Below are 25,603 nucleotides of genomic sequence, written 5' to 3'. Positions count from 1 at the left end.
ACCTTCCGGATTTTCCTGTCATTGAGTCCTCAGACATTCCAGGTGATCAACCTTAATAACTTAGACGCAGTGTGATCTCTTATGCGTACCTTCCTAACGGTGGACATCTGTCAGTTTAGTAGGCGCTGTGTAACAACAAATATGCAGAAACGTGCGGAAAAAATAACATCTGCCATCCTGTACTGTGAACTCCACAAAACAAACCACCCTCACACATTGCGTCACCCCCCAACCTGCGCAATTTGCCAAATACCCCCCAGAGCCCTCCCATATACCCCTTTAACAGCAACACACAATTATTAAGTTGTGCACACAGAGGGACAGATATTGCCAAGCAATTTGTATGTCTCATGCCCACTACAGTGGCCGAAAAAACATAATCCCATATATTATGCGTCTAATGTGATACTGGAACAGTGTGTCTTCGGTGGGAGGCACCCATATCAACAGGCTCCCCGAGGAAACCACCCAGGGTTGCAAACATGGACAACATCGAAGCGTATGTCCACATGCGGATTCGTGGCCCACACACCTCCTTACCGTTCATGTTCCCCACAGTTTGCCGAGAACAGCAGCATAATACAGGTCCAACTGTTCCCACCAGCCAGCACGGCCGAGGATAACCGGAGATGCGCAAGGACACTCATGGTTTTACCTGCAAGTGCAGGACCAATAAAGCAAGGAGATCCACACTGTTGTAGGTGGGAGTAAAAGAAGCATTGCTCCCACCACCCGTACAGGTGGCTTTACTCTACATCTTCCAACATGTTATCCGACTCTCCACCACCAGACCTCTGTGAGTTCCGCTGCTGTCCCCTGGATTCTCTCCGTGCAATAAACTGCTGTAACTTCTTCAGGTCCTTCAAAAGAAGAGCTTTCCCACCCCCCATAACCCTGAGCGTCACAGGATAAAGCATATCGCATTAGACTCTTGCAGCCGCTGCTTACCCTGCATCTGCTGCATAAGAACTGAGTAGAGTGATATCTCCATGCCGTCATGCCTCAATATCCCCAGATCACAAGCCTTCCGAAGAGCTGCATCCTTGTCCCTATGGTTTAGGAGTCTCACTATACTAGGGCATAGCGGGGCACTAGGGGCCGGGCGAGGTGCCACCGTGTGATGTACTTGCTCCACTACAAAAATAGTAGAGGACGTCTCACGGGCCAGCAGGTCGGACAGCAACTGCTCCACATATCGCTCCATATTGTCAACACGGATGGACTCTGTTACACCTACAATTCGAACATTCTTCCTATGGGAGCAAGCCTCCAAATCCTCTGCTTTAGACTGTAGCATGAGTAGAAGCTTATCCACCTTCTTCTGTGCTGATGCCAATGTGGTCTGCTCATCCTCGTCATCCAATACCCAACATTCTACCAAGTCAAGGTGCTCAGCATGTTTATACAGTCTTTTGGAAAGACAGTCCGTTCTATATGTCAAAGTATCGATCTTCCAGTCAATTTTCTTTAGACTGTGCTTCATGGAGGCCAGGATCTGCTTCAAATCTGCATCAGACTTGGGAGGTCCCTCTTTATGCGCCATGTCAGGAGCCTGCACTCCATCACTGCGAGTTTTTGGGGTCTTCCAGTGATAAAATCGCAGCTTAGTCTGCACTCTGCCTTTCCCATAGCTGCACTCTCCCTGTGAGCGCGTAGTTCCTGTGTTCACTTTGAGCACTCACCGCGCCGGGACCTCAGCCGTACCTCTCAGATAATCACCACAGCCCTCTTCAACGGGGGCAGGGGGACACCTCAGCGGTCCTCAGGCCAACATTCCCCCTATGCCTCAACCATAGAGGTCTAGCACATGGATCTCACCACGACCATAGAAGCCCTCAAATACTGAACACTATGACAGATGCAGGGCAGGGAGGAAGGTATAGAGTTCACCAGGTGCTCTTGAGGTCTATCTAGTGAACACCTCCCTGATGTCGATAGGCCATGCCACTTTATGCTCCACAAACGTCAATCTGTCCTCAGCACTACAGGGCGCCTCAGTCCACCAAAGAACAGCCGAACAACTTACACGGGCAGATACAGGTCATGAAAGCATGGTGGTCGGTTCAGCCCCAAAATCCTCTGTATCACCGACCCAATTTCACAAAGCTTGGGGAGGGATACCAGGTACACATGTTAGCAGGCCAGGGAGCTACATGCGGTATGTAGTGTTGGTGAAAAGAGACGTCATCTCACCCCTGGGGACGCGCCGCCCTGCCAAATTCAGGATCCACTCTTTGTTATGAGCGGACCCCTGGCACCTCCTCTCAGCTGCAAAGCCCATAGCCGCCGCAGACACAGTCCATGCCAGGCAGGGCAGGGCTGAGAGCCAGCTGCCACAAGGGAGCTACCAGGTCTTTGGTCCCCGTCGGCGACTTCAGTCTTCTCTGGGTCTCCCCAGCAGTAGGCGAGCCGCCAGCACCACCTCCCAGCCATGCAGATTCTCTTGCAATCTGCTCCTCCACCACAGCATCACCAGGATCAATCAGGCCGCACCGTAAACCAAACCTCAGGACAGCAGGGCTGGCAGCCGGAAGGCTGATTACAGGCGCTGGCCTTAATGGTAGTCTTTTGCGGGTGCCTGTCCTTTATTTAGCTGCGCCAGAGACGCCAGAAATATGTTGGATCTACTCCTCGGCCAGCAGAGCACTTGGCTAACGTGGCAATTTTCTAACTCTGCAAGCTCCGACTCCCCCTTCCTGATGAAGGTTAGGTGAGTGAATGAACTGTAGATGGAGAGATCATAAGGGCCTGGTGTATGTTTCTTAAGACCTTGTAGGATCTGGCCTGTTTTGAGAGTTTTTGGTAAGATGCTTCAGTGAGGTAGATGTTGACAATGATGAGTAAGGTTGAAGAAGCTCCCCAGATGAAGCTTTCAAGAGGTGGGAGGATAAGGTATCATCTTCATAGTAGTGGCTTTGAGAGAGTTGAGTATGTCCACTAGATCTCCAAGAGATAGGCTTGAAGGATGACCATTGATGTATTGTACGATGAGTGGACGTAAGTGAAGAACCATGCTTGGCGTTGTCAAAGTACTGTTGTAGTGCCTGTATTCTTTCAATGGAGACGAGGCATTCTACTTGTCTTTAGAGTGTGGAATAGAAGTGTCAGGCAGGGGGTTGCAGCAGTATCATGCAGAATTACGTTTAGGACCATCTATATTTCTTCTGTTATAATGTAGGCTGTGGCTGGTAGTGATAACAGTGTTTGTAGGCCATTAACACCGCAGTGGCTACCAGAGTCATTCCAATTTTCCTGGTTTACAACACTGCACTCACAATCTATTGCATGCAGGGACAGTGAAATTATGCGATCCTGCATCAGTGGTAGTTTTCGGATAGTTATGTATTTGGTGCTCTTCCCACTATCCATAATCTGCTACATATCGAGCACTTTTTTAATTTTATAGAAATGTTTCTTGCTCAAATGGTTCAACAGTTAGAAACAATGCAGAAACATTCTTTGCTGTGAAGTGGAAGCCCCCTCATGAAGGTTCATTGTTCACCTTTCAGTTATTTCTTGCTGTATTCAAGTTTAAAAGTGGTACTAATTAGGTTAAATTTTGCTAAGAAATGTTAACCTGGGTAAAAGTGGCAAAAGAATGAAGTAATACAGTCACAAAATGTGCCACATTATGCTGCATATTTTTGTCTCTGGCCAGATATTAGTCAACTCTAGAACATAATTAGATCCTCTCTAGTTGCAAAATTCTAATGACCCTGATTATATATGATCCCTCCATACTGCTGATTTACTCACCTTTCCATAAGTCCATTGTGCAGACATCACCCATTTATCATCCTAGAGTGCACCATTTTCAAGGGACCAAGTTCAGGGCACGTTGTCCTCATACTTCAACCATAAAGCAACAGATGTGTGAATAAAGTTCTGCACGTGGGTTAGAAATAATTCTTCTTCATCCTCCTCCTCACCTATGGCTTGACTATGACTTTCACGAAGGTGGAGTTCACATTTTGCTTGAAAGAACTAAATTAGACCTCTAGAGCACAAGGGAACAACCTTGAAATTGTTGTCAAACTATGCTAGCAGTTTTGAGCCAAATTCCATGTCCATGTGCCCCTGCTTTGCATAAACCCTTCATCGCTTGCTGAGTCAGAACACAGTGATAGAAAGCAGGTAGTGAAATGCTATGGACAAAAAACTGTAACGTGCTGCTTGTGCACTCGCAGTTCATCTTGGAGACTCAGCAGATCAAGAAAGCACCCAAATAAGAATGTGCAGAAAGGAAAACCCCCTCATTAATTAAGACCCCTCAAGGTTTACCAACAATAGTTGCATTTCAATCAATTGTGAATGTAGATTAAGAAGAGAGCGGTTGGGGCAACACATATTAAAACAACAAGAAAGTTGATTAATGATTTGATTGATAAACCATGTTATATTTGGTGGGTTTTCTTTTCCAGGGATCTTGGGACATGTAGTTCTGTTCTTTAAAATAGGTTGCTGTTTATTAAATAGTAAAAGCAGAGGCAATCTTTGTTCTTTCCTGAAACCAATGGCTGTAATTGAGGAATTCTCTCAATGAATGTTGATATATATGAAAGGCTAAACATTTTTCCTGTCTAGGAACTGAACCTCCACAGATTGGAAATTGGGCTCATCATGAACCTGTGAGGAGTGAGGAAACTTCAAACATGGATGGTGAACTTATGGACGTTAAACCAGAGAGCATAAAAGTGTTTGAAGACTGTAGGAGTTTATTAGACGATGAGGGGAGTGAAAGTCTTGAAAAAGTGGAGAGATCATCTGATGGGGAATTGAAGTGTTTTAAGAAAGAGAATAAATCCTCATCATCCACTGGTGAGCAAAGCTTTTTCACTCATTAGGACGCAGGCCTCAAAGGGCATTTTGTACATGCTTGCTAATGAGCTACAACCAGGTTCTGGGTATTAACATATCAGCATTTATTTTAGTTTGTTCTCCGTGATTGCAGTTTTCTTTACCAATAAAAACCTAAGATGTTCATGAACGCTCATAAGAGATGGCACTCAACATCAATACATATTATGTGGATTTAAATTGTGGGCATGCACAATACAGGGAGTGCAGAATTATTAGGCAAGTTGTATTTTTGAGGATTAATTTTATTATTGAACAACAACCATGTTCTCAATGAACCCAAAAAACTCATTAATATCAAAACTGAATATTTTTGGAAGCAGTTTTTAGTTTGTTTTTAGTTTTAGCTATGTTAGGGGGATATCTGTGTGTGCAGGTGACTATCACTGTGCATAATTATTAGGCAACTTAACAAAAAAAAATATATACCCATTTCAATTATTTATCATTACCAGTGAAACCAATATAACATCTCAACATTCACAAATATACATTTCTGACATTCAAAAACAAAACAAAAACAAATCAGTGACCAATATAGCCACCTTTCTTTGCAAGGACACTCAAAAGCCTGCCATCCATGGATTCTGTCAGTGTTTTGATCTGTTCACCATCAACATTGCGTGCAGCAGCAACCACAGCCTCCCAGACACTGTTCAGAGAGGTGTACTGTTTTCCCTCCTTGTAAATCTCACATTTGATGATGGACCACAGGTTCTCAATGGGGTTCAGATCAGGTGAACAAGGAGGCCATGTCATTAGATTTCCTTCTTTTATACCCTTTCTTGCCAGCCACGCTGTGGAGTACTTGGACGCGTGTGATGGAGCATTGTCCTGCATGAAAATCATGTTTTTCTTGAAGGATGCAGACTTCTTCCTGTACCACTGCTTGAAGAAGGTGTCTTCCAGGAACTGGCAGTAGGACTGGGAGTTGAGCTTGACTCCATCCTCAACCCGAAAAGGCCCCACAAGCTCATCTTTGATGATACCAGCCCAAACCAGTACTCCACCTCCACCTTGCTGGCGTCTGAGTCGGACTGGAGCTCTCTGCCCTTTACCAATCCAGCCACGGGCCCATCCATCTGGCCCATCAAGACTCACTCTCATTTCATCAGTCCATAAAACCTTAGAAAAATCAGTCTTGAGATATTTCTTGGCCCAGTCTTGACGTTTCAGCTTGTGTGTCTTGTTCAGTGGTGGTCGTCTTTCAGCCTTTCTTACCTTGGCCATTTCTCTGAGTATTGCACACCGTGTGCTTTTGGGCACTCCAGTGATGTTGCAGCTCTGAAATATGGCCAAACTGGTGGCAAGTGGCATCGTGGCAGCTGCACGCTTGACTTTTCTCAGTTCATGGGCAGTTATTTTGCGCCTTGGTTTTTCCACACGCTTCTTGCGACCCTGTTGACTATTTTGAATGAAACGCATGATTGTTCGATGATCACGCTTCAGAAGCTTTGCAATTTAAAGAGTGCTGCATCCCTCTGCAAGATATCTCACTATTTTTGACTTTTCTGAGCCTGTCAAGTCCTTCTTTTGACCCATTTTGCCAAAGGAAAGGAAGTTGCCCAATAATTATGCACACCTGATATAGGGTGTTGATGTCATTAGACCACACCCCTTCTCATTACAGAGATGCACATCACCTAATATGCTTAATTGGTAGTAGGCTTTCGAGCCTATACAGCTTGGAGTAAGACAACATGCATAAAGAGGATGATGTGGTCAAAATACTCATTTGCCTAATAATTCTGCACTCCCTGTAGTCTTCATACAATAGATTTGCTACATACATAACCCTTAAAGAAACATACAATATGGTGGCAGATGAGATCTCCAAGAGCAATGTAGTCTTCCTAGCAAGTAGTGTGTATTTAGCTTTGTTATTACATTTGAGCTACTTTTAAATATATTTATACTTTGATGTCCAACACTTTTTAGAGAGGCATTACAGTGCTTGTTTTCAAAATGTAGTATTGTGCAGTGTTCTACTGCCTTTGGCTCTATTTGCACTGTACAAACATACACCCAATAGTACCCAATAGTCAAAGGAGTTTTCTTCTGCCATAAAATGCCTGTTTCTTTGAATTACCTTATCATTTTGGAATATTAATGTTTCTTTGCACCACACAGTCATTTCTTTTTCTTCAGCATGATCATGTTTAGATTCCTTAACATTTCTCATACGATTTGTGGTTGAATACGGCATCCATTTGGTTGCCCACCAATTTATTGTGGCCAAGTTATTTTTTCTAAGATAAGATCTGATGAAATTGACAAATACCTAAAGATGACCCCCCCCCACAGCAATCAAGTCTCCTTTTGACTGACTGTGACTTTAGTGGCCATGTGCCAGATAACTCTTCAAGTCTTTTTAGAATATCTCTACTGTTTTCTACTTGAGTTTTGGTATCACGCTTTAGGTCCTAGTGCTCCATTATTTATAATGTCCTGAAGAAAGAATATCCACTAGACCAGTAGTGGTACCCCTTTAGGTGAACTCAGCACTTGAAAAAAAAAAACACCTAAACGACACTAAATTAAAACTAAGTGAAAACAATTCTCAAATACTGTTAATTTAGCAGAAGGGAAATAGAAATTAACTGCACCTTAGTTCATGGTAAATATATGCCATAGAAAAAGTATTTTTTTAAACAGATTGTTGTAATGAAGAAATCACTCGTCCATTCATTTAATTATTAATTATCATCGAGAACATTAATACCTAAACAAAGGAGACCACAGTAGAGCAAATATACAGTATACAAGTGCCCATTTGAAGAAAGAAGCATAAATACCTCCTATACCTGTGAACTGTGATGAAGATCGTGCTTTTGCATAAGCCCTTGGCTATGTCTTGTTCATGCATACTCTGGATTTTTATGCTCTTTCATATTTTTCTTTACCAAGATAGTTTCTGAAAATGTATGTTTCTGTTCTTTCCCTGGAGAAGATTAGCGATTAAGTTTCATTTTGGAGAAAGAGTGTTTCACTTTTTCTGGCCACAAGCACTGAAAAAGGAAGACACGGCTTGTTTCTTTTTACAGACTTAGGACTTCTAGCTGTAGTTGTCTTTCTGCACTCATGACTCCCATCTAAAATAGTGAACTCTTTTACTAGAGAACTCAGTGCATTGGGGTTGACTTCTTTCATTGCTTGGTGCTCTGGGTTGTGACCTCTAGCATTGACTTCGGACTGTTTTGAAGATGGATTGAGTTTCAGTCTTATTTCAGGGCAATGGTAGTTGGTTTGTCTTATCTACTCGTAAAGGTATGTGTGCCTGATATCTGGTGTGCTGTAACATGTGGTTTGCCTATTGAAGTGCTAACCAGATTTTTGGAAGGTCTCAAAATGATTCACCCTTGGTCTCATCGGGAGGGAAATAGAAATATCTATTAGGGATATATAGTCTTTTAGTAGGCAATGAATGTCACTGTTTTACTGTGAAGTACATACTCAAAGACAGAGCAGAGCTAAATCATGAATCTTTGGTCCACAACCAATTTCTCTTTAACTCCTAGATGATGGGTGAGCGGGTCGTGGTCTTGCACCCAAATCATAGTGGGAGCATAAGTGACATCATTTGCCCTATGACGACTTATGACACAGCTGGCACTAAGATAGCAAGATAATTCACCTTAATGATGAACCAATGTACCTATTCCTTATCAATTTTTATTAAGTCTCTGGCATTTTACTCATCAGCCAATGAAATTGATGCAAATATATTCCCCAACCAAAATAAATATGCAAAAGGTAATGGTGTTTTTGCCTTTTAGAGTAAATAGGGAGATTACTTAAATCAAAGGAATTTCAATCGTCAGAGTAGGTGTAGCAGTAGGTGAAACCCATCACTACTTCTTGGTGGCACACCAGAGTAAATAGCCATGCAGAATGCCCTCAGCCATTGTTGCACCTGCCACTTTGTGTAATTGATTCACCTATGCTTGGTGAATGTGCATGATGGATATTGTAACAGGATTTTTTCAAATGTTTATCCTGTCCCTCAGCATTTGGTAGTCTGGAATCGAGGGAGAATGGATATGTTGAAATCTCTAAAGAATTGATTATGATTTTGAAACCAGTGATTGTAGAAGTCATTGTGGACTGGGAAGAGCCTTCTCCATGGGATTTTCCACCTGGGGAGGAGAATAAGCAGCTTGAAAAGGTGGACAAGCCATCTGACGGTGATAAACAGTGCTTCAAAAAGAAGACTGATATTAAATCTCCATCAGCAGGTGAGCAAGTCCTTTTAAACCAGCAAGATAACTTGCTTTATCTATCCGAGCCCGGGACCAAAAAAGGAGGTACTACCCTTGCAAAAACAGGTCATTTTGTGATAGGGAGCCACCTGCGTGTTTGGTTCTGGGCTTGGCAGCCATCTAGAGAAACCTACCGAACACAGACATTTCTGAAAACTAGACACCTGGGAGAGTCCAGGGAGATGTAGATTACTTTGATTCCCCAACGTTTTCTTACCCGACATCCCCTGCAGACCTAAAATTTAGCTAGAAAGTCACACTTTCCTCACATTTCCGTGCTGAAAAGTGGTGGATCACAGTGCCAGCACAAATTATCTACCACCCAGCATTCCCATTGGTCTCCCAATGAAAACGATAACTCACTTGTGTGGGTGGGTCTTGGAACACTGAGTGGTAGGAAATTTGTGCAAGTGGGGTTATCTTACAACTTTCCCACACAGAAATGTGAGGAAAATGTAAGTTTTTAGCTAAATTTGAGGTTTGCAGGGGATTCTGGGTAAGAAAACACTGGGAGATCCATGCAAGCCACACTGCCACCAAGCGCCAGTCCACGCACACCACCTGCAAAATGCCAGTACACATACAGCCAGGCAAACACCAGTACATGCAGACCATTAGCTGAACTCCAGTTCACACACACACAGAAACTTTCCCTGATATCTATTGCTGATCAGGCCCCACTGGGGGCAGAAAAGGCCAAAATGTGTGCCCAAAAAAAAGAGTGCAACCCTTGCCAATGGGGTCGCTTCCTTACATGCCCATAAACATATTCCTGGTGCCTAGTGGGCTTTAGATAGGGGCAGGAAAACTGGGGGGCAGAAAAACTGTGCCAATTTTTTGGGGGGTGGTGGGGGCATCGACATGCCCATTCTGGGCAGCCCCTACACAAAGAAGAAAATATTCCCTGGTGCTAGATCAGGGGCTGTTTCCCATTTTTTTTTGGGGGGGGGGGCGTACGGGGCATTAGCATACCCATTCCGGCCAGCCCCCACCCCTACTCTGGCTAAAAGAAAATACTCCATGGTGCCTAGTGTGCTTTCTGCTTCCCCTGGGAGGCAGATCTTGGGCTATTGCCCCATTTGACCCCGGGGGGGCAGAAAGACTGTGCTCGTTTTTGGGAGGGATGGGGGCATTGACAAGCCCATTCCCGGCAGCCCCCACCCATACTCTGGCTAAAATATAGTCTCCCTGGGGCCTAGTGGGCTTTCTGCAGATGGGGGCAATAGCCCCCGATTTGCCCCCATGGGGGGCAGAATGACTGATTTGACCTAAAAATGTTGAGGGGGAGCAAAAGCCCTTGCTCAAGGGGCCGCTCCTCCCTGCCTGGTGCCTAGTGGGTGGATCCATGCTTGGGGTCACCTTCCTGCAGCGCTCCCAAGCAGAGATCCACTAGGGAAGGGTACCACTGGAAAGGTGAGATTCTCCCCTTTTCCAATGATATCTCTCCCATCTGCCTTGGTGCTCGGGGCCTGAGATAGCCCCCTGAGCACTGAGGCAGAGAAAGTGAAATGAGACGATCAGCTCATTTATTTCTGTTTTCACTGAAATGACGTCAGCGCACTGTGAGCCCTGCTCATTTCAATCAAAACTAAAAATAGCCTCAGGAGCTGGGAAAGCTCTTTCCCAGCTCCAGAGGCTGTTTTCAGAAAAATCAAATCCCTCTACTGTAAACAGCAGAGGGATTTGATGGTCAAGTGCAGAGATCATAATGGTTACGTCCTCAGCACATGAACACCGGTGCTCATGACGGAAGCGTTCCGTCATGAGCACCGAAGGGGTTAAACTTCTGCTTGACTGGCATTTAGCTTGCATAATAGCTGGGGATGTACAGCCTAGTCTTGCCGAGCTGTCTTTGGGCAGATGCCAGTTCACACCTAGTAAAACTATGGACCCTCTAAGCAATTTTTCTGTGAGTAGGTAAATCTCATTTTTGAGTTAGGTGTGACTTGCTCCTGAATTTCGGGAAAATGCCACAGTATGGGGGTCATTACAACCCTGTCGCTCTTCTAACCTCCAGGATCACAGTGGTGGTCTGACCGGTGCTAAAGGGGTGGTCCCACCGCTTTGGCAGCGGTCTGACCACCACATGATGACTGTAGCGGTCATGCCCCGGTGGGAACACCAGCACCGCCAGTTCTCTTCCACAGGAGTGACTGATGTTCCTAATCCTCCAGAGCAGCGCTACAAGCAGCGCCGGCGTGGGGATTACAACCCCCCCCTCTCCGCTAGCTTTTACATGGCGGTAGCTGGCAGAGATGGGGTGAACATTGCTACGGGTGCTGGTGCACCCTGCGCACTTCAGCATTGCTGCCTGTTCTATTATGAGCCAGCGTCAATGTTGTAGGCCCATTCCCTGCTGGGCCAGCAGGCGGAAACACCGTTTCCGCCCACTTACCCAGTGGGGAACTCTTAATGGGGCCTGCGGGAAGGCAGGCGCACTGGCGGCAACCTGACTGCGGGAATTCAGCAGATGGAGAAAACCGTCTGCCGAAGTCATAATGACCCCCTATGTCCATCCCAGGATTTTTGGAACGGATTTACTATTTAGATTCCTACTATTCCATTGGGCAGTTGTTATATACATTCATTTCACTTTCTGTGTAAAATGTTTAAAATTTTACTTTGAACGTCGCTGCCTTGGTCTCCAGCTCCCTAGGCAAAAAACAAGAGAGTGAAACACAAAGACAGAGATTGGAAAGAAAGACAGCAATAAAAGAGAAAGAGTGGGATGGGGGCTGGGTTGAACATTTTAGTGAGGACTGATTTCAGTATATTTACAGGGCTTTTTATGGTTCTGAGGCTAACACTTACTTAAGTTTTGTTCCAGGGCAAAGTCACACAAAGTGCCACAAAGAGGGCAAACTCTTGCCACGATATTGACTTTCCAGCGCAAAAAGTAGTTTACGATGAAGAGGTACTTTTTCTCAGCACAAATGGCACTTTGTTCATCTGTGTACTACTTTACATCAAGTGGATATTAATTGGGTGTACCTTGGGCAGATTACGGCAAGCACCCCTAGTTTTCAATGCAAAGGCAAGTCTACTAAAATAGCCAGATTGGGCTTTGCTTTAAAAAATAATGCCTCCTTGAAGAAGGTGCTAACATAAAGAAATATTGTAATGTCTCTAATTCTTCCACATCCTGCATGTGTGCCACACTGTACAGCACACATACAGTGTGTAGAAGGTTTTAGACATGTCTGGGCATATGATTTTGTATGGAAGAGTATGCTTCCAATACAAATCCTGTGCTAGGCAGGCCCCAGTTGCAAAGGTTGTGTGGGGCGCACAAGGCCAGCGCACAGGTATTGGGTCAGTTTTCATAAATCTGGTTCTAAAGTGCCTTTGAAGAGTGCAGCGGCAGTGCATTTCACAAAAAAGTAATACATCTGCTCTTAGTACGCCTGCCTGGCCTCCACAGCCTTTATCCTTTCACGCTTAGGCAATTCGATGAAGAAATAGCGATTGGGAGCCTTCTTTTCTTGTTTGCTGATACTGTACTCCATTTAGATCTGTACATTTTATGAAAATGTAATTTATTTTATTTGCGCAACAATGCTTTTTACAGTTCCTTGGAGCCTGGCAGAAAATTGCGACCGCTGGGTCTTTAAAAACATATTGTTTGGAACACGAAGAATGAAGCAGTTTTGGGAGGAAGCAACAGTAAGTAGGGCGGGATCAGCAGCCATGGAGGTGTGGCAAAGCTCCCGGGTAAGTGGAGCACCCCTGCACAAAATGACAACTGCTGGGTTTAAAAAAATGATTAAATCCTCACCAATTTTCTATTCATTTCAGAATGAATATAGGCTCACTATTTTTTTTTTTTTTTTGGTCCTTACAATGAATGACTTCCAACTTTCTGTGCACATGCATTTTCAAAAAAAAGGTATCATTAAATGTCCTTCAGGTTTTGCCTGTTCTCTTTCAACACAATGCTGTTCCTTATACAGGACTTTTTGACAAAATATATATAATAGATATATTTTTATCACTTCTGTTGGATATTTATTTTCTGTTTTCATGTCCCTTTGTGTGAAGCCTTATTTTGATATAGGAGTACCTTATTCAGGAATAACCCTGTATATTATTTTCTTATTAGAGGCTTGCTCTGACTTGACAGTTACATCGCTACTTGCTTGTAATAATTAATTACAAGTGACCATTGACATTGCAATGCCGTATGCCTCAAGCGGCTCACACGTTCTGTCCTATATAACGAGAAAGAAGAGGGTACCTGTCAGGTTGCTGAAACTCAAACTTGGTCTCCCTGCCACAGAATCAGGGAGGAAAATCAATCTTGTGCCTGTTCCAGAGCATAGACACAGCTTCTTGCATCTCAGCACCATCGACATTCACAAATTCAGAAGGAAGTTTTGAGCAGCCTACCTTCTCAAAGCGAGCAGTCGTCTTACAGCCCTACCTTCTCAGACTCAGCCCTACATCCCAGACAAAAAGCTAATCAGCAAGTTCCCTGGATAAAGAGGTCGTAGGAGTGAAACTACTCCCTGTCTGCACATTTGATTGGAAGTTTGATACGTCAAATAAAGTAGTGAGCACAGAAGCAAGCAATAACAGCAGGAATTCTCACCAAAAATGATATATTTGAAAGAGTAAAACACCTAAAACCATGCATTTAGAAGACAATGCAAGTCACTTCAGCATTGAGTTACCTCCGGCCCTGCGCCTCCATGTGGTCAGGAATTGCTTTGGTGACTTGCCATATCCTTATAAGATATGTTTTTCAGTACTTTAGACTATATGTAAAGTTATTGTCACTGTCAGAGCATTGCTTGAGTTGTTTTACGGTCTTACCCTTATGGCATTTGTCATGTTTCCATTTAAGGAGATCTACTGCTAGTGGAAAACTGGCAGTTCTGCTCCTTCTTTTCCACTACATTCATAACCTCTCGAGTTCTTTAGGAAGAAATATTTTTCTTACAAAATACCTAGGGTGTTATTTACTAAAGTTATGCGTAAGTGCTTGTGTGGTGCAAGACAACACAGAGCATTGCATCACTTTATTTACCATTGTAAAATTTATTTGGGCGTAGCACAAACGTGTGCATCAATACTAGAGCGCGAGTGCAACCCTTAGAAAAGGACCAACCTAATGTTTTGACATCACATCATTTGTCAAAGAAGGAATCAAGTTATTTTTTAGTGACATGTTGTAGGCCTTTCCCTCTCTGTTTTGTCAACATTCAGATGATTAACACTCACCTTTTGATGTACCCTCATTTATTGCAAAAGATAAAATAGCACAACAGCTCACATCACCAGGAGAAGACCTAAAAAATATGCGGGTTGATGACTTACCTTTAACACACTTAGCAGATGCTGAAAATGAAAGTCTGTTTTTGTCAAATTCCTGAATTATATTCAAAAGTGCTTTAATATGTTTTCAAATGGAGTGCAAATGTGTAAACCTCTTAATATCTATTACTTGTGAGAGATCAAAATTGAAAACTAATCACAAAGTATAGAGGCAAATTCAAAAACACTCTGGGGGTCATTCCTACCCTGGCGGTCTGAGACCGCCAGGGTAGGGGACCGCGGATGTACCGCCAACAGGCTGGCGGTGCATCCAGGCCCATTCTGACCGCGGCGGTAAAGCCGCGCTCAGAAAAGGGAAACCGGCGGTTTCCCGCCGGTTTTCCCCTGGGCTGCAGAATCCTCCATGGCGGCGCTGCAGGCAGCGCCGCCATGGGGATTCTGACCCCCTTCCCGCCAGCCTGGTTCTGGCGGTTTTGACCGCCAGAACCAGGCTGGCGGGAACGGGTGTCGTGGGGCCCCTGGGGGCCCCTGCAGTGCCCATGCCAATGGCATGGGCACTGCAGGGGCCCCTAACAGGGCCCCACATTGATTTCCAGTGTCTGCACCCGTCGCACAAAAGCAACTCCGCCGGCTCCATTCGGAGCCGGCTTCATCGTTGCTGTGGCTTTCCCGCTGGGCGGGCGTGCGGCCTTTTGGCGGTCGCACGCCCGCCCAGCGGGAAAGCCAGAATGACCGCCGCGGTCTTTTGACCGCGGTACGGTCTTCTGGCGGTTCCCGCTTGGCGGGCGGCGACCGCCGCCCGCCAAACTAGGAATCAGCCCCTCTATGTCTTGACCACGTGGGCAAATGAACTCCATAAATGATATTTGATATAAAAAGTTGATACCTTTATTTCCATTTTCAGATTGCAGATACCTTCCTTGAGTTTGCCACTGTGAGCTGTGGCACATAACACAGTTGCCAGCCTCAGGAAGGAAGATGATGCTTGAGCAGGCAGCTATATCCCCTGCATAAATGTAGAACTGAATTGAGCTGTTTTGGTACCATACTGGAAGTTTTATGTCTAGTCTGCTACTGTTTGCGACGTATAGTTTGCACAGGACTCCTCAGTTATAAAGCACAAGTTTTTATTTGTTCATATGTGAAAAGAACTTCAGGCGTTTTCATTCTTGATGAATTTTAGTAATAAATACAACCTCATTTAGCATACTGTGGCCCTCATTACAACCCTGGCGGTCGGTGTTAAAGCGGCGGTAATACCGCCAACAGGCCGGCGGAAAAAAAAATGGGATTACGACCACGGCGGAAACCACCAACATAGACAGCCACTTTAACACTCCGACCGCCACAGCGGTACAAACAAACAGCGCGGCGGTAACCGCCAACAGACAGGCGGAAGACAATGTACCGCCCACCCTATCACAACGCGGCAATCCGCCACCTTTTCCGGGGCGGAACCGACGCAAATAAAAACACAGCGGAAACAGTACACAGAAGGGAAAATCACTCACCTCTCCACACCCCACGAGGAACCAGGACGCCATGGAGCCAGAACTGCAGATCCTGCCGGCGATGGTCTTCCTGCTCCTCTATCAGGAGCTCCAATGGCGGCGGTGACGACCATGGTGAGTACTGCACCTACAACACAGGGGAGGGGGAAGGAAAAGAGAGTGACACACACACGCAACATGCAACACTCCCACCCCCACCCACAACACCATACACACAAACATATGCAACAACATGACATGTACACCCCCACCCCGTGGAAGAACGCAAGGACAAAAGGAAATGATTTGAACAATTGTAATCAATAAAAATCCAGTATATACAATTATGTACACCAACTACACAAGTCCGGATAGTGCACCAATCATTGTCCGTGGACCACTGGGCCCAAAATGCATGGGTGAGGCCCACACTAGATACCTGACTGGAAATGGAGAGAACACTGCTGGGGCATCAGACCGAAAATATACAGGCACCTCAGGGGGAGGGGTGCACCTCAGCCTGATGAACGCACTACGCCACTGCTCCACGAGGGGGCTCCATGCCCATTGATGTATCCTGGGGAGTGCAAAGCCACAGTCTCTCAAGTCTTTTCAGTGGGTGGTTTGCCCACTGCTTTATCCTGGGGAGTGCAAAGCCACAGTCTCTCAAGTCTTTTCAGTGGGTGGGTTGCCCACTGCTTTATCCTGGGGAGTGCAAAGCCACAGTCTCTCAAGTGGATAACAGTCTCCACAGGTTCTGGAGGGGGCTTTGTGCCCAGAGTGCTTCATCCTGCCAAGGACTGAGGTAGTGGATGTATCTCTCCACTGGTTCTGGAGGGGGCTTTGTGCTCAGAGTGCTTCATCCTGCCAAGGGCTGAGGTAGTGGATGTATCTCTCCACTGGTTCTGGAAGGGGCTTTATGCCCAGAGTGCTTCATCCTGCCAAGGACTGAGGTAATGGATGCCTTTCTCCACTGAAAGTGATGCTTCATGGAAGCTGCCCAGGCTCCTGGAACTCACCACCGCTGGCGGTGCTTGCTGCGGTGTCAGTCGCGGTGGTGCTTGCGGCGGGCTCTGTGGCGGCGCTGCTTGCGGTGGGTTCTGTGGCAGTGGTGCTCGCGGTGGCCTCTTTGACAGCAGTGCTTGCGGCGGCCTCTGTGGCAGCGGTGCTTGCGGCGGCCTCTGTGGTAGTGGTGCTTGCAGCGGGCTCTGTGGCAGCGGTGCTGGGGCGGGGTCTGTGGCAGCGGTGGGCTCTGTGGCGGCGGTGCTGGTGGCGGGCTCTGTGGCGGTGGTGCTGGTGGCGGGGTCTGTGGTGGCGGTGCTGGTGGCAGGCTCTATGACAGCGGTGCTAGTGGCGGGGTCTGTGACAGCGGTGCTGGCGGCGGGGTCTGTGGCAGCGGTGCTGGCGGCGGTGCAGGTGGCGGTCTTCAAAGAAGGTGTGACACTGGTCCCTCAATCGGTGCCACCATGCCCTCTCCAAACCTGCCCTTCAGTTTCTGGCCCTTCCCCACCTTTGATGGTGGCGCAGCTGTCTTGCCACTATCCCCTTTCGTTTTCCCTGACCCCTTGGTGGCAGGTGTTTTCTGCTTCTCCCTCTGGGATGTCGGCAACTTTTTTAGCTTGACAGGTGGCGGAATGTCCTTGCCCTCGCTCCGTGGCACACTGGCAGCCCTGATGGTTGGCGCACTCCAATAGCCCGCAGTTGCTGGCACCACTGTGGCTGGGGATGTGGTGGCTGAGGTTCTGGGTTGGGACCTGAAAAGCCTGGCCCTAGGGGACGTACGGGGGGAGGTGTAGGGAAGAGGTCAATATTAGCCAGGAAAAGTTTTTTAGACACACTGGGATGGGTAGATGGAGGGGGTTTGGGAGTGGAGGAAGAGGTAGTGGTTGTAGGAGGTGTACGTCTGCTGAATTTGGGTGAAGGTGCATGGGCCGGAGGCTGTTGTGAGGTGAATGGCTGTTGGGTGGGTGTGTGCCTGCGTTTGTGTACTTTGGGAGGAGGGCTCACTGACACACTGGGAGAGGACACAGGGGATGTGTGAATGGTAGTGGGGGTGGTGAGTGCACGTGAACGGTGTGTGGTGATGGGCGTGCTGGTGATGGAGGTAGTGGCTGAAGATGTAGTGCATGCAGGTGTGAGTGGAGACGAGACTGGGAGGGAGGAGGGAGACGTGGAGGAGGGGGACACAGTGGAGGCAGTGGATGTTGGTATGTCTGTATGGGCTTGTGTGAGTGCCTGTGGGATGTATGGTGCTTACGTTTGCCTGAGCCACTTTTGTGTGTTGAGGTGTGTGCATGCTGGTCTGATGGTGTGCTTGGGATAGGCTGAGGTACAGGGGATTGGGTCCGGGTGGAGGAAGTTGGTGGGGGGAGGATGGACACAGGGACAATGGCTGCCATCAGTGCTGAGGCCAGAGCCTGAAATGCTCTCTGTTGGGCTGCCTGGCCAGAATGAATGCTCTCCAGGTATGCATTTGTTTGTTGCAAATGCCTCTCAACACCTTGGATGGCATTCACAATGGTAGACTGCCCAACAGTGAGGGATCTCAGGAGGTCAATAGCCTCCTCACTGAGGGCAGCAGTGCTGACTGGGGCAGGGCCTGAGGTGCCTGGGGCGAAGGAGATGCCCACCCGCCTGGGTGAGCGGGCACGGGACACGCTGAGGGGCTGCTGGGAGGGCGGTGCTGGTAGGGTGGTGGTGGCTGTACCTGTTGATGCAGGGGGCACAGAGGGGCCCGCCACCACAAGGGAGCTCCCATCAGAGGAGGAGTCGCTGTCACTGCTGTCACCTCCTGCCCCTGCCATGGAGCTCCCCTCGCCCTCCGTCCCACTGGTGGCTTCAGACTCTGTTGTGTCGCCCTCCAGGGCCAAGTGGGATGCAGCTCCCTCCTGCTCCGGTGCCACTGCTCCTCCGCCTGATGATGCTATTGCACACAAGAACAGGGAGACCACAAAAAGTGGGGGGGAGACAGAAGAAAGTCATGTTCAGTGCATGTAACACCACTACCGTTGGCGGACACTACAGACACAGCAGCCCTCTGCACTACACCATGCACTTATAGTTACTAGATTTTTCACATGCCCATGGGGTACAAGGCCTAAGCCCGATTGCTGCACACATGGAAGTCACAGGAGCCTGACTAGGTGTAGATGGCACTAACCACTCGTGGGGTTGGGGTTCCAGTGAACCTGCCTCACAAGGGACCTTGCCTACCAAGCTCACCCTGGCATAGGGGAGCCCATTGCCCACCTCCCCCACCCAGACACCTCGTTATGCGCGCAGAGTCAGATGAATGTGACTGTACTCACCCCCTTGTGGCTGCTTTGATGCCCTCAAGCGCCCATCCAATTCCGGATACGCCACCGCCAGGATCTGGATCATCAGGGGGGTCATGGTGCGACGGGCACCCCTTCCACATTGAGAGGCCATCCCCAGCTGGGCCTCCGCCATCTTCTTGCTCCAGTGGTGAAGGTCCTCCCATCTTTTACGGCAGTGGGTGCTCCGTCTGTGGTGGACCCCCAGGGTCCGTACGTCCTTGGCGATGGCACGCCAAATATCCTTCTTCTGGTGAGCGCTGACCTAGAGGAATAGTACAGGGGAAAAGGAAAATCTTTACCCGCCTGGACCGTCATACTCAAGTTCCCACCCTTGCCCTGACGCACATACACTAACCGTCCGCTCATGCAGGCCTCAGTCCCCCCTCCCGTATCTTCCATCCACACCACTCCAAGCAGGCATTGTCCATGCAGCATGCTCACAGTGTACTCACCTGTTTGTCTGGAGTACCGTACAGTTGTGTGTACTGGGGGAGGACCCCATCCACTAGTTTCGCCAACTCCTCCGAAGTGAAGGCAGGGGCCCTTTCCCCAGACACATGAGCCATCGTCTCTTCCAGACTGAGGTCACAGCAGCACTTGCAGTGTAGGTCCTCTCCTGTTGAAGGTCAGGTATCAAGTGAGTGAACAGACAGAAAATGGCGGTCACGTCCGCGGCGATGCGTACCGTCACCGCCAGCATACATCGTCATTGGCTCCTGGGACCCTTAGGGTCCAATGTTAACCAATGCAGGATTGCGCCGCGGTCTTCCACCGCCAACCGCGACCGTGTAGAACGCCAGCGCAGTTACCTCATATCCCCTTGTCCCATCTTACAGGTCAGGCAGCCGCCATTTCAGGGGGCCACATGGAATTAATAATACCTGCGTCACACCTATCTAGGCCTTGCATACACACAGCAACAGGCACATTGCGGATTAATAAATGTGTGCAAATGACATTTTGTGATACCTCAGTGTTGGCTGACTCTCTGCTCGCTGTTCTCCTCCATAGGGCACGTCCTCTGGGGCAGGTGATGAGTTGGCGGCATCTTTCGGTGTACAGACCGCTGGTGGACCTGTCGACAATGGAAGAGAGACATGTAATAGTCACCTACAGACTTGATCATGCAACAATCCATGAACTGTGTGCCCAGTTGGAGCCAGACCTAATGTCAGCTATCCGCCATCCCACAGGGATACCCCCTCTAGTGCAGGTCCTGTCAGTACTCCATTTCCTGGCAAGTGGGTCTTTTCAAACAACAGTGGCCATTGCATCAGGGATGTCCCAGCCAATGTTCTCTAACGTGCTGTCCAGAGTGTTGTCTGCCCTGCTGAAACACATGCGCAGCTACATCGTTTTCCCTCAGGTGGAGGATTTGCCTACAGTGAAAGGTGACTTCTATGCCCTGGGACATATCCCCAACATCATAGGTGCCATGGATGGGACACATGTGGCCTTGGTACCCCCACGCAGGAGTGAACAGGTGTACAGAAACCGGAAGAGCTACCATTCGATGAATGTGCAGATGGTGTGTTTGGCCGACCAGTACATCTCCCATGTGAATGCCAAATTTCCTGGCTCAGTGCATGATGCTTACATTCTGAGGAATAGCAGCATCCCTTATGTGATGGGGCAACTCCAGAGGCACCGTGTGTGGCTAATAGGTGAGGACAAGGATCCTATACAGTGTGAATAGTTGTCTGGGTATGGGGTTGTCCCTATGGGTTAGTCCCTCGAAATTTGCACGTGACTCTGGGTACCCCAACCAGTCATGTCTACTGACCCCAGTGAGAAATCCCAGGACAAGGGCAGAGGAACACTACAATGAGGCACATGGGCGAACTAGAAGGGTGATCGAACGGACCTTCGGCCTCCTGAAGGCCAGGTTCCGGTGCCTCCATATGACAGGTGGTTCTCTCTACTACTCACCAAAGAAGGTGTGCCAGATCATCGTGGCCTGCTGTATGCTGCACAGCCTGGCTTTGCGACAATAGGTGCCTTTTCTGCAGGAGGATGGTCCAGCTGGAGGTCTTGTGGCAGCTGTGGAGCCTGTGGACAGTGAAGAAGAGGAGGCAGAAGAAGAGGATATTGACAACAGAAACAACGTTATCCAGCAATACTTCCAGTGAGACACAGGTAAGAAGATGTCACTGCCTCACACATCTCATACTATTGTTTGAGCTATCATAAGTCTGTCATTTTCACTCAGTGTATGGACTCTGATTTGTCACTTTGCCTTTCCATTTAACAGATGTGGGTCCCACTTTGTGCCCTCTGCTATATTTCCTCCAGCCCTACAGCTGTGTTACGTCGGTATGTGGACAAATAAATTGACATTGCTATATTCCATAGTTATTGCAAATAACACATTTGTGAAAGCACAGACTGACTCCAGATTGTTTTGTGATTGATGTGTGTTTATTTCTGTGCAAATAGGTGGAGGGGGTTGTAAAATTGGCAGGGGTGATGGTGGAGGGATGTCCATGGCAGAGTCCAGCCCATTTGTTTCACAGGTGCATTGTCCAAAGGGGCATAGGAAGTGGAACAAGGGCAGTTGAAGGATGGACAGGGTGATAAAGTGGGACAGAAGGGTGACATTCAGGGGGGTCTCATTTCCTGGCGGGGGTCTTGGCAATGTTCTCTGTCTTGCTCCTGGATCTCAGGGACCGTTTGCGGGGTGGCTCTCCATCTGCGGTGGAGGTCCTGGTGTCGTGGTCCTGTGGCGATGCCTCCTGTCCACTAGCGCCGGCGGAGGAGGAGGGCTGTTCATCATCCAGGCTAGTGTCAGGGGCCCCTTGTTGTGCCACAGTGTCCCTCCTGGTCTTGACAAGGTCCTGCAGCACCCCTGCAATGGTGACCAGGGTGGTGTCAATGGACTTCAGTTCCTCCCTGATCCCCAGATAGTGTTCCTCCTGCAGCAGCTGGGTCTCCTGAAAGTTGGCCAGTACCGTTGCCATGGTCTCCTGGGAATGATGGTACGCTCCCATGATGTTGGAGAGGGCCTCGTGGAGAGTGGGTTCCCTGGGCCTGTCCTCCCCCTGTCGCACAGCGGTCCTCCCAGTTCGCCTGTTTTCCTGTTCCTCTGTCCCCTGAACCGTATGCCCACTGCCACTGCCCCCAGGTCCCCGATTTTCTTGGGGTGGTGGGTTTGCCTGGGTTCCCTGTAGTGCTGGACACACTGCTGCTTGACGTGTCCTGGGGACAGAGGTATGGGACCGCTGGGTGGGTGCTGTGCTGATGTTTCCTGAGGTGGGAGGCTCTGTGGTGGCTTGTGCCAGTGTTAGGGGAACCGACTGTCCTGAGGTCCAAGATGGGCCGGGCTGGTCATCTTGATCCAGTTGTGCAGAGCTGCTGTCATCACTGTGGGCCTCTTCTGTGGAGGGACTGGATATGTCTGGAACCTCCTGTCCGGTGACGTTGGGTAGGGGTCCTGAAGGGGTGTAGAGGCATCATTATTGCATCTGTGTGTGCCATTGTGCGCAATGGGTGAGTGACCCTGTACTCCAGTGCTTGCATTCTTGTCTAGGTCCTTGTGTGATATTTGGTTTGGGGTCTGTGTGGGTATCTGTAGTGGACATGCTTTGGTGATGGGTGTCCATGCTTTGGTGTTGCATGCAGGGCTTGATGTTGGGATGGGTGGGTTGTGATAGTAGGACATATGTGAGGTGTTGGAGTGATGGGGGTGAGGGTGGGGGTATGTGATGGCATGCAGGTAGTGTGGGGGATAGAATAGTTAATAGTTGACTTACCAGAGTCCATTCCTCCTGCTACTCCTGCGAGGCCCTCAGGATGCAGTATTTCCAAGACTTGCTCCTCCCATGTGTGGGGGAGGAGGTGGGGGTCCACCGCCAGTCCTCTGCACTGAAATCTGGTGTCTGGAGACCACGGAACGCACCTTCCCCCGTAGGTCGTTCAACCTCTTCCTAATGTCATCCCTAGTTCTTGGATGCTGTCCCACTGCGTTGACCCCTGTTGACGATTCTGCGCCATAGCTCCATCTTCCTAGCAATGGGCGTCTGCTGCACCTTTGATCCGAATAGCTGTGGCTCTACCTGGACGATTTCCTCCACCATGACTCTGAGCTCCTCGTCAGAGAACCTGGGGTGTCGTTGAGGTGCCATGATGTGGTGTGGGTGATGTGTGAGGTGGTGTGTGTTGTGATGTGTGAGGGGATGTGTTGTGTGTTGTTTGAGGTGCGTGGATGTTGTGTGAGTGATGATGTTGTGTTTCTGTGGATGCTAGTGTTGTTTCTGGTGGTGTCTCTCTTTGGCCTTCTTTCGAAATTTTGGTAGTAAGGGTTTGTGGGTGATGTGGGTGAGTGTTTTATATTGGATTGGGTGTGTGGGAGTGGTGTGTGTATGTGTGTCAGGTGTGTGTATTTGGAATTGTCCAATGTGGTTGTGTTTTGTAAATGTGTGTGTATTTTGAGTGCGGCGGTGTGTACCGCCAATGGAATACCGCGGTCGAAAGACCGCTGCATAGATTCGTGGGTCGTGGTAGTGTGGGAGTATTCCTATTGGCGTGACGGTGGAGGTTTTGTTATCGCCAGTTTATCACTGACCTTTGGTGTGGCAGACTTGTGTAGGTGTCTGGATTATGGCGGATTCCGAACTGTGGGTCGTAATAGCTGTAGCGGAATTCTGTCGCTGCAGCGGTGTGTTGGCGGTCTTCTGCACAGCGGTAAGCGGGATTTACCGCCAATGTTGTAATGAGGGCCTATATGTCAATGCCTGCAATATGTTTCAATCCAACAGAGGCTCTGATGGTTAAGATGAATAATGGTGATGATCTGAAAGAACGTCTACTCTTATCATCCAGAAGTGACAACCAAGTTGCTGTTTTTTGTCTGAAATGTGATGAAGACGAAAATAAACAAAACCACTCCAGAAAAAAAAAACTGAAAAACTTTGTTAAAAAGAGATTGCATAAATCCAATGAACAACACATTATCATCAACAAATTAAGCACTTAAGTTAGTGCCTATAACCAAAGAATACCAACTGGGAAGAACCTAAGTGAACCTTTACCTGTAGAAAACAATCAAATGTTCCACAAAGGAAGAAACCCTTACATAAGTCTTGAAGTTAAAGAGCCTTTTAGACAGCTAATATAAAATGCAAAGACAAAGTGGTCACGCAAAAAAGGGAAATCCTGTATACGCCTTGAATGTGGAAGGTGTTTCAGCAGTACAGCAAATCTTGTAAGTCACCAGATAGTACACCAAGGCGAGTGGTCACATCCATGTGACAAATGTGGTAAAGGTTTCAGTCGGATGTCTAGCCCCACCTCACATCTGAGAACGCATACAGGTGAGAAACCATACACATGCAGTAAATGCAGGAAAGCTTTCAGTCAGACGTCAAGTCTGACAAAACACAAGAGAATACACACTGGTGAAAAACCATACACATGCACAGAATGTAGGAAACGTTTCAGTAGTGTCTCAACTCTTAGCCAACATAGAAAAATCCACACTAAAGAAAAGCCTACAAATGTGCAGAGTGTGGGAAATGCTTCAGTCACAACTCTAATTACATCAGTCACAAGAGACAACATACACAAGAGAAACCATATGCATGCACTGAATGTGGAAAATACTTTAGTCAGAGCTCCATCTTTAAAATTATCAGAGGATACACAAGGGAGAGAAACAAATTCTCATGCAGGGAGTGTGGGAAATGCTTCATTTGAAACTCAAGCTCCATCCAGCATCAAAGAATTCATACTTGAGAGAAATCATATGTATGCACAGAATGTGGGAAATCATTCTGTCATGGTTCAAGCCTTACCACTCATATAAGAATACAGAATGCGTGCACTGAATGTGGGAAAGATTTTTGTCAGATCTCAAATCTTATTACTCATTAAAAGATACACTCAGGAGAGAAACCACACATGTGCACAGTCTGCAGGAAAAGTTTCACTAAAGGTTCAAATCTTGGAACACATCAGAGAGTACAGTGGTGTTAAGCCCTACCATGCACCAAATGCGGCATAAAAAGAATACATGCAAGTGACAAATCAACACCGGCCACCACACTGTGAATCAACTGATTAATGAAGTTCCAGAGGTGCAATTCATGAAAAGTAAAATGCACAAAAACTTAATGAAAAAGCAAATATAACAAAATGTAAGTTGGGTATTAAAGTGTGACATCCATGGGCATTAATATAGGGAATGTTGCAAAATTAAACAGCATGAAAAAATACTTACAAATTACTAGCTATACCTCTATGTCCAGTGTTCATGTACTATCTAACCTGTAACACTGTTATTTTAATTTCTGAGCCCTTTTACCTTCATGAATTTTGCTCGTCCTTGCTACCCTGAATTGGACAAGTCCGGAAAATCAGTACAGAACTTGGTCATTTCACTTACAGCTTAATAGTGTTGTGGCCACTTTGG

At 47.5% G+C, this 25,603-nt stretch overlaps 1 pseudogene; it reads left to right on the top strand.

Moving 5' to 3' along the window:
* Window positions 1–4,652: 4,652 nt before the first annotated feature.
* On the top strand, window positions 4,653–25,167 carry LOC138267062 (zinc finger protein 568-like; annotated as a pseudogene).
* Window positions 25,168–25,603: the final 436 nt, after the last annotated feature.

The sequence above is a fragment of the Pleurodeles waltl genome, chromosome 12, assembly GCF_031143425.1.
Source record: "Pleurodeles waltl isolate 20211129_DDA chromosome 12, aPleWal1.hap1.20221129, whole genome shotgun sequence".
Taxonomy (NCBI): Eukaryota; Metazoa; Chordata; class Amphibia; order Caudata; family Salamandridae; genus Pleurodeles; species Pleurodeles waltl.
This window is presented reverse-complemented; position numbering and strand designations above follow the sequence as displayed.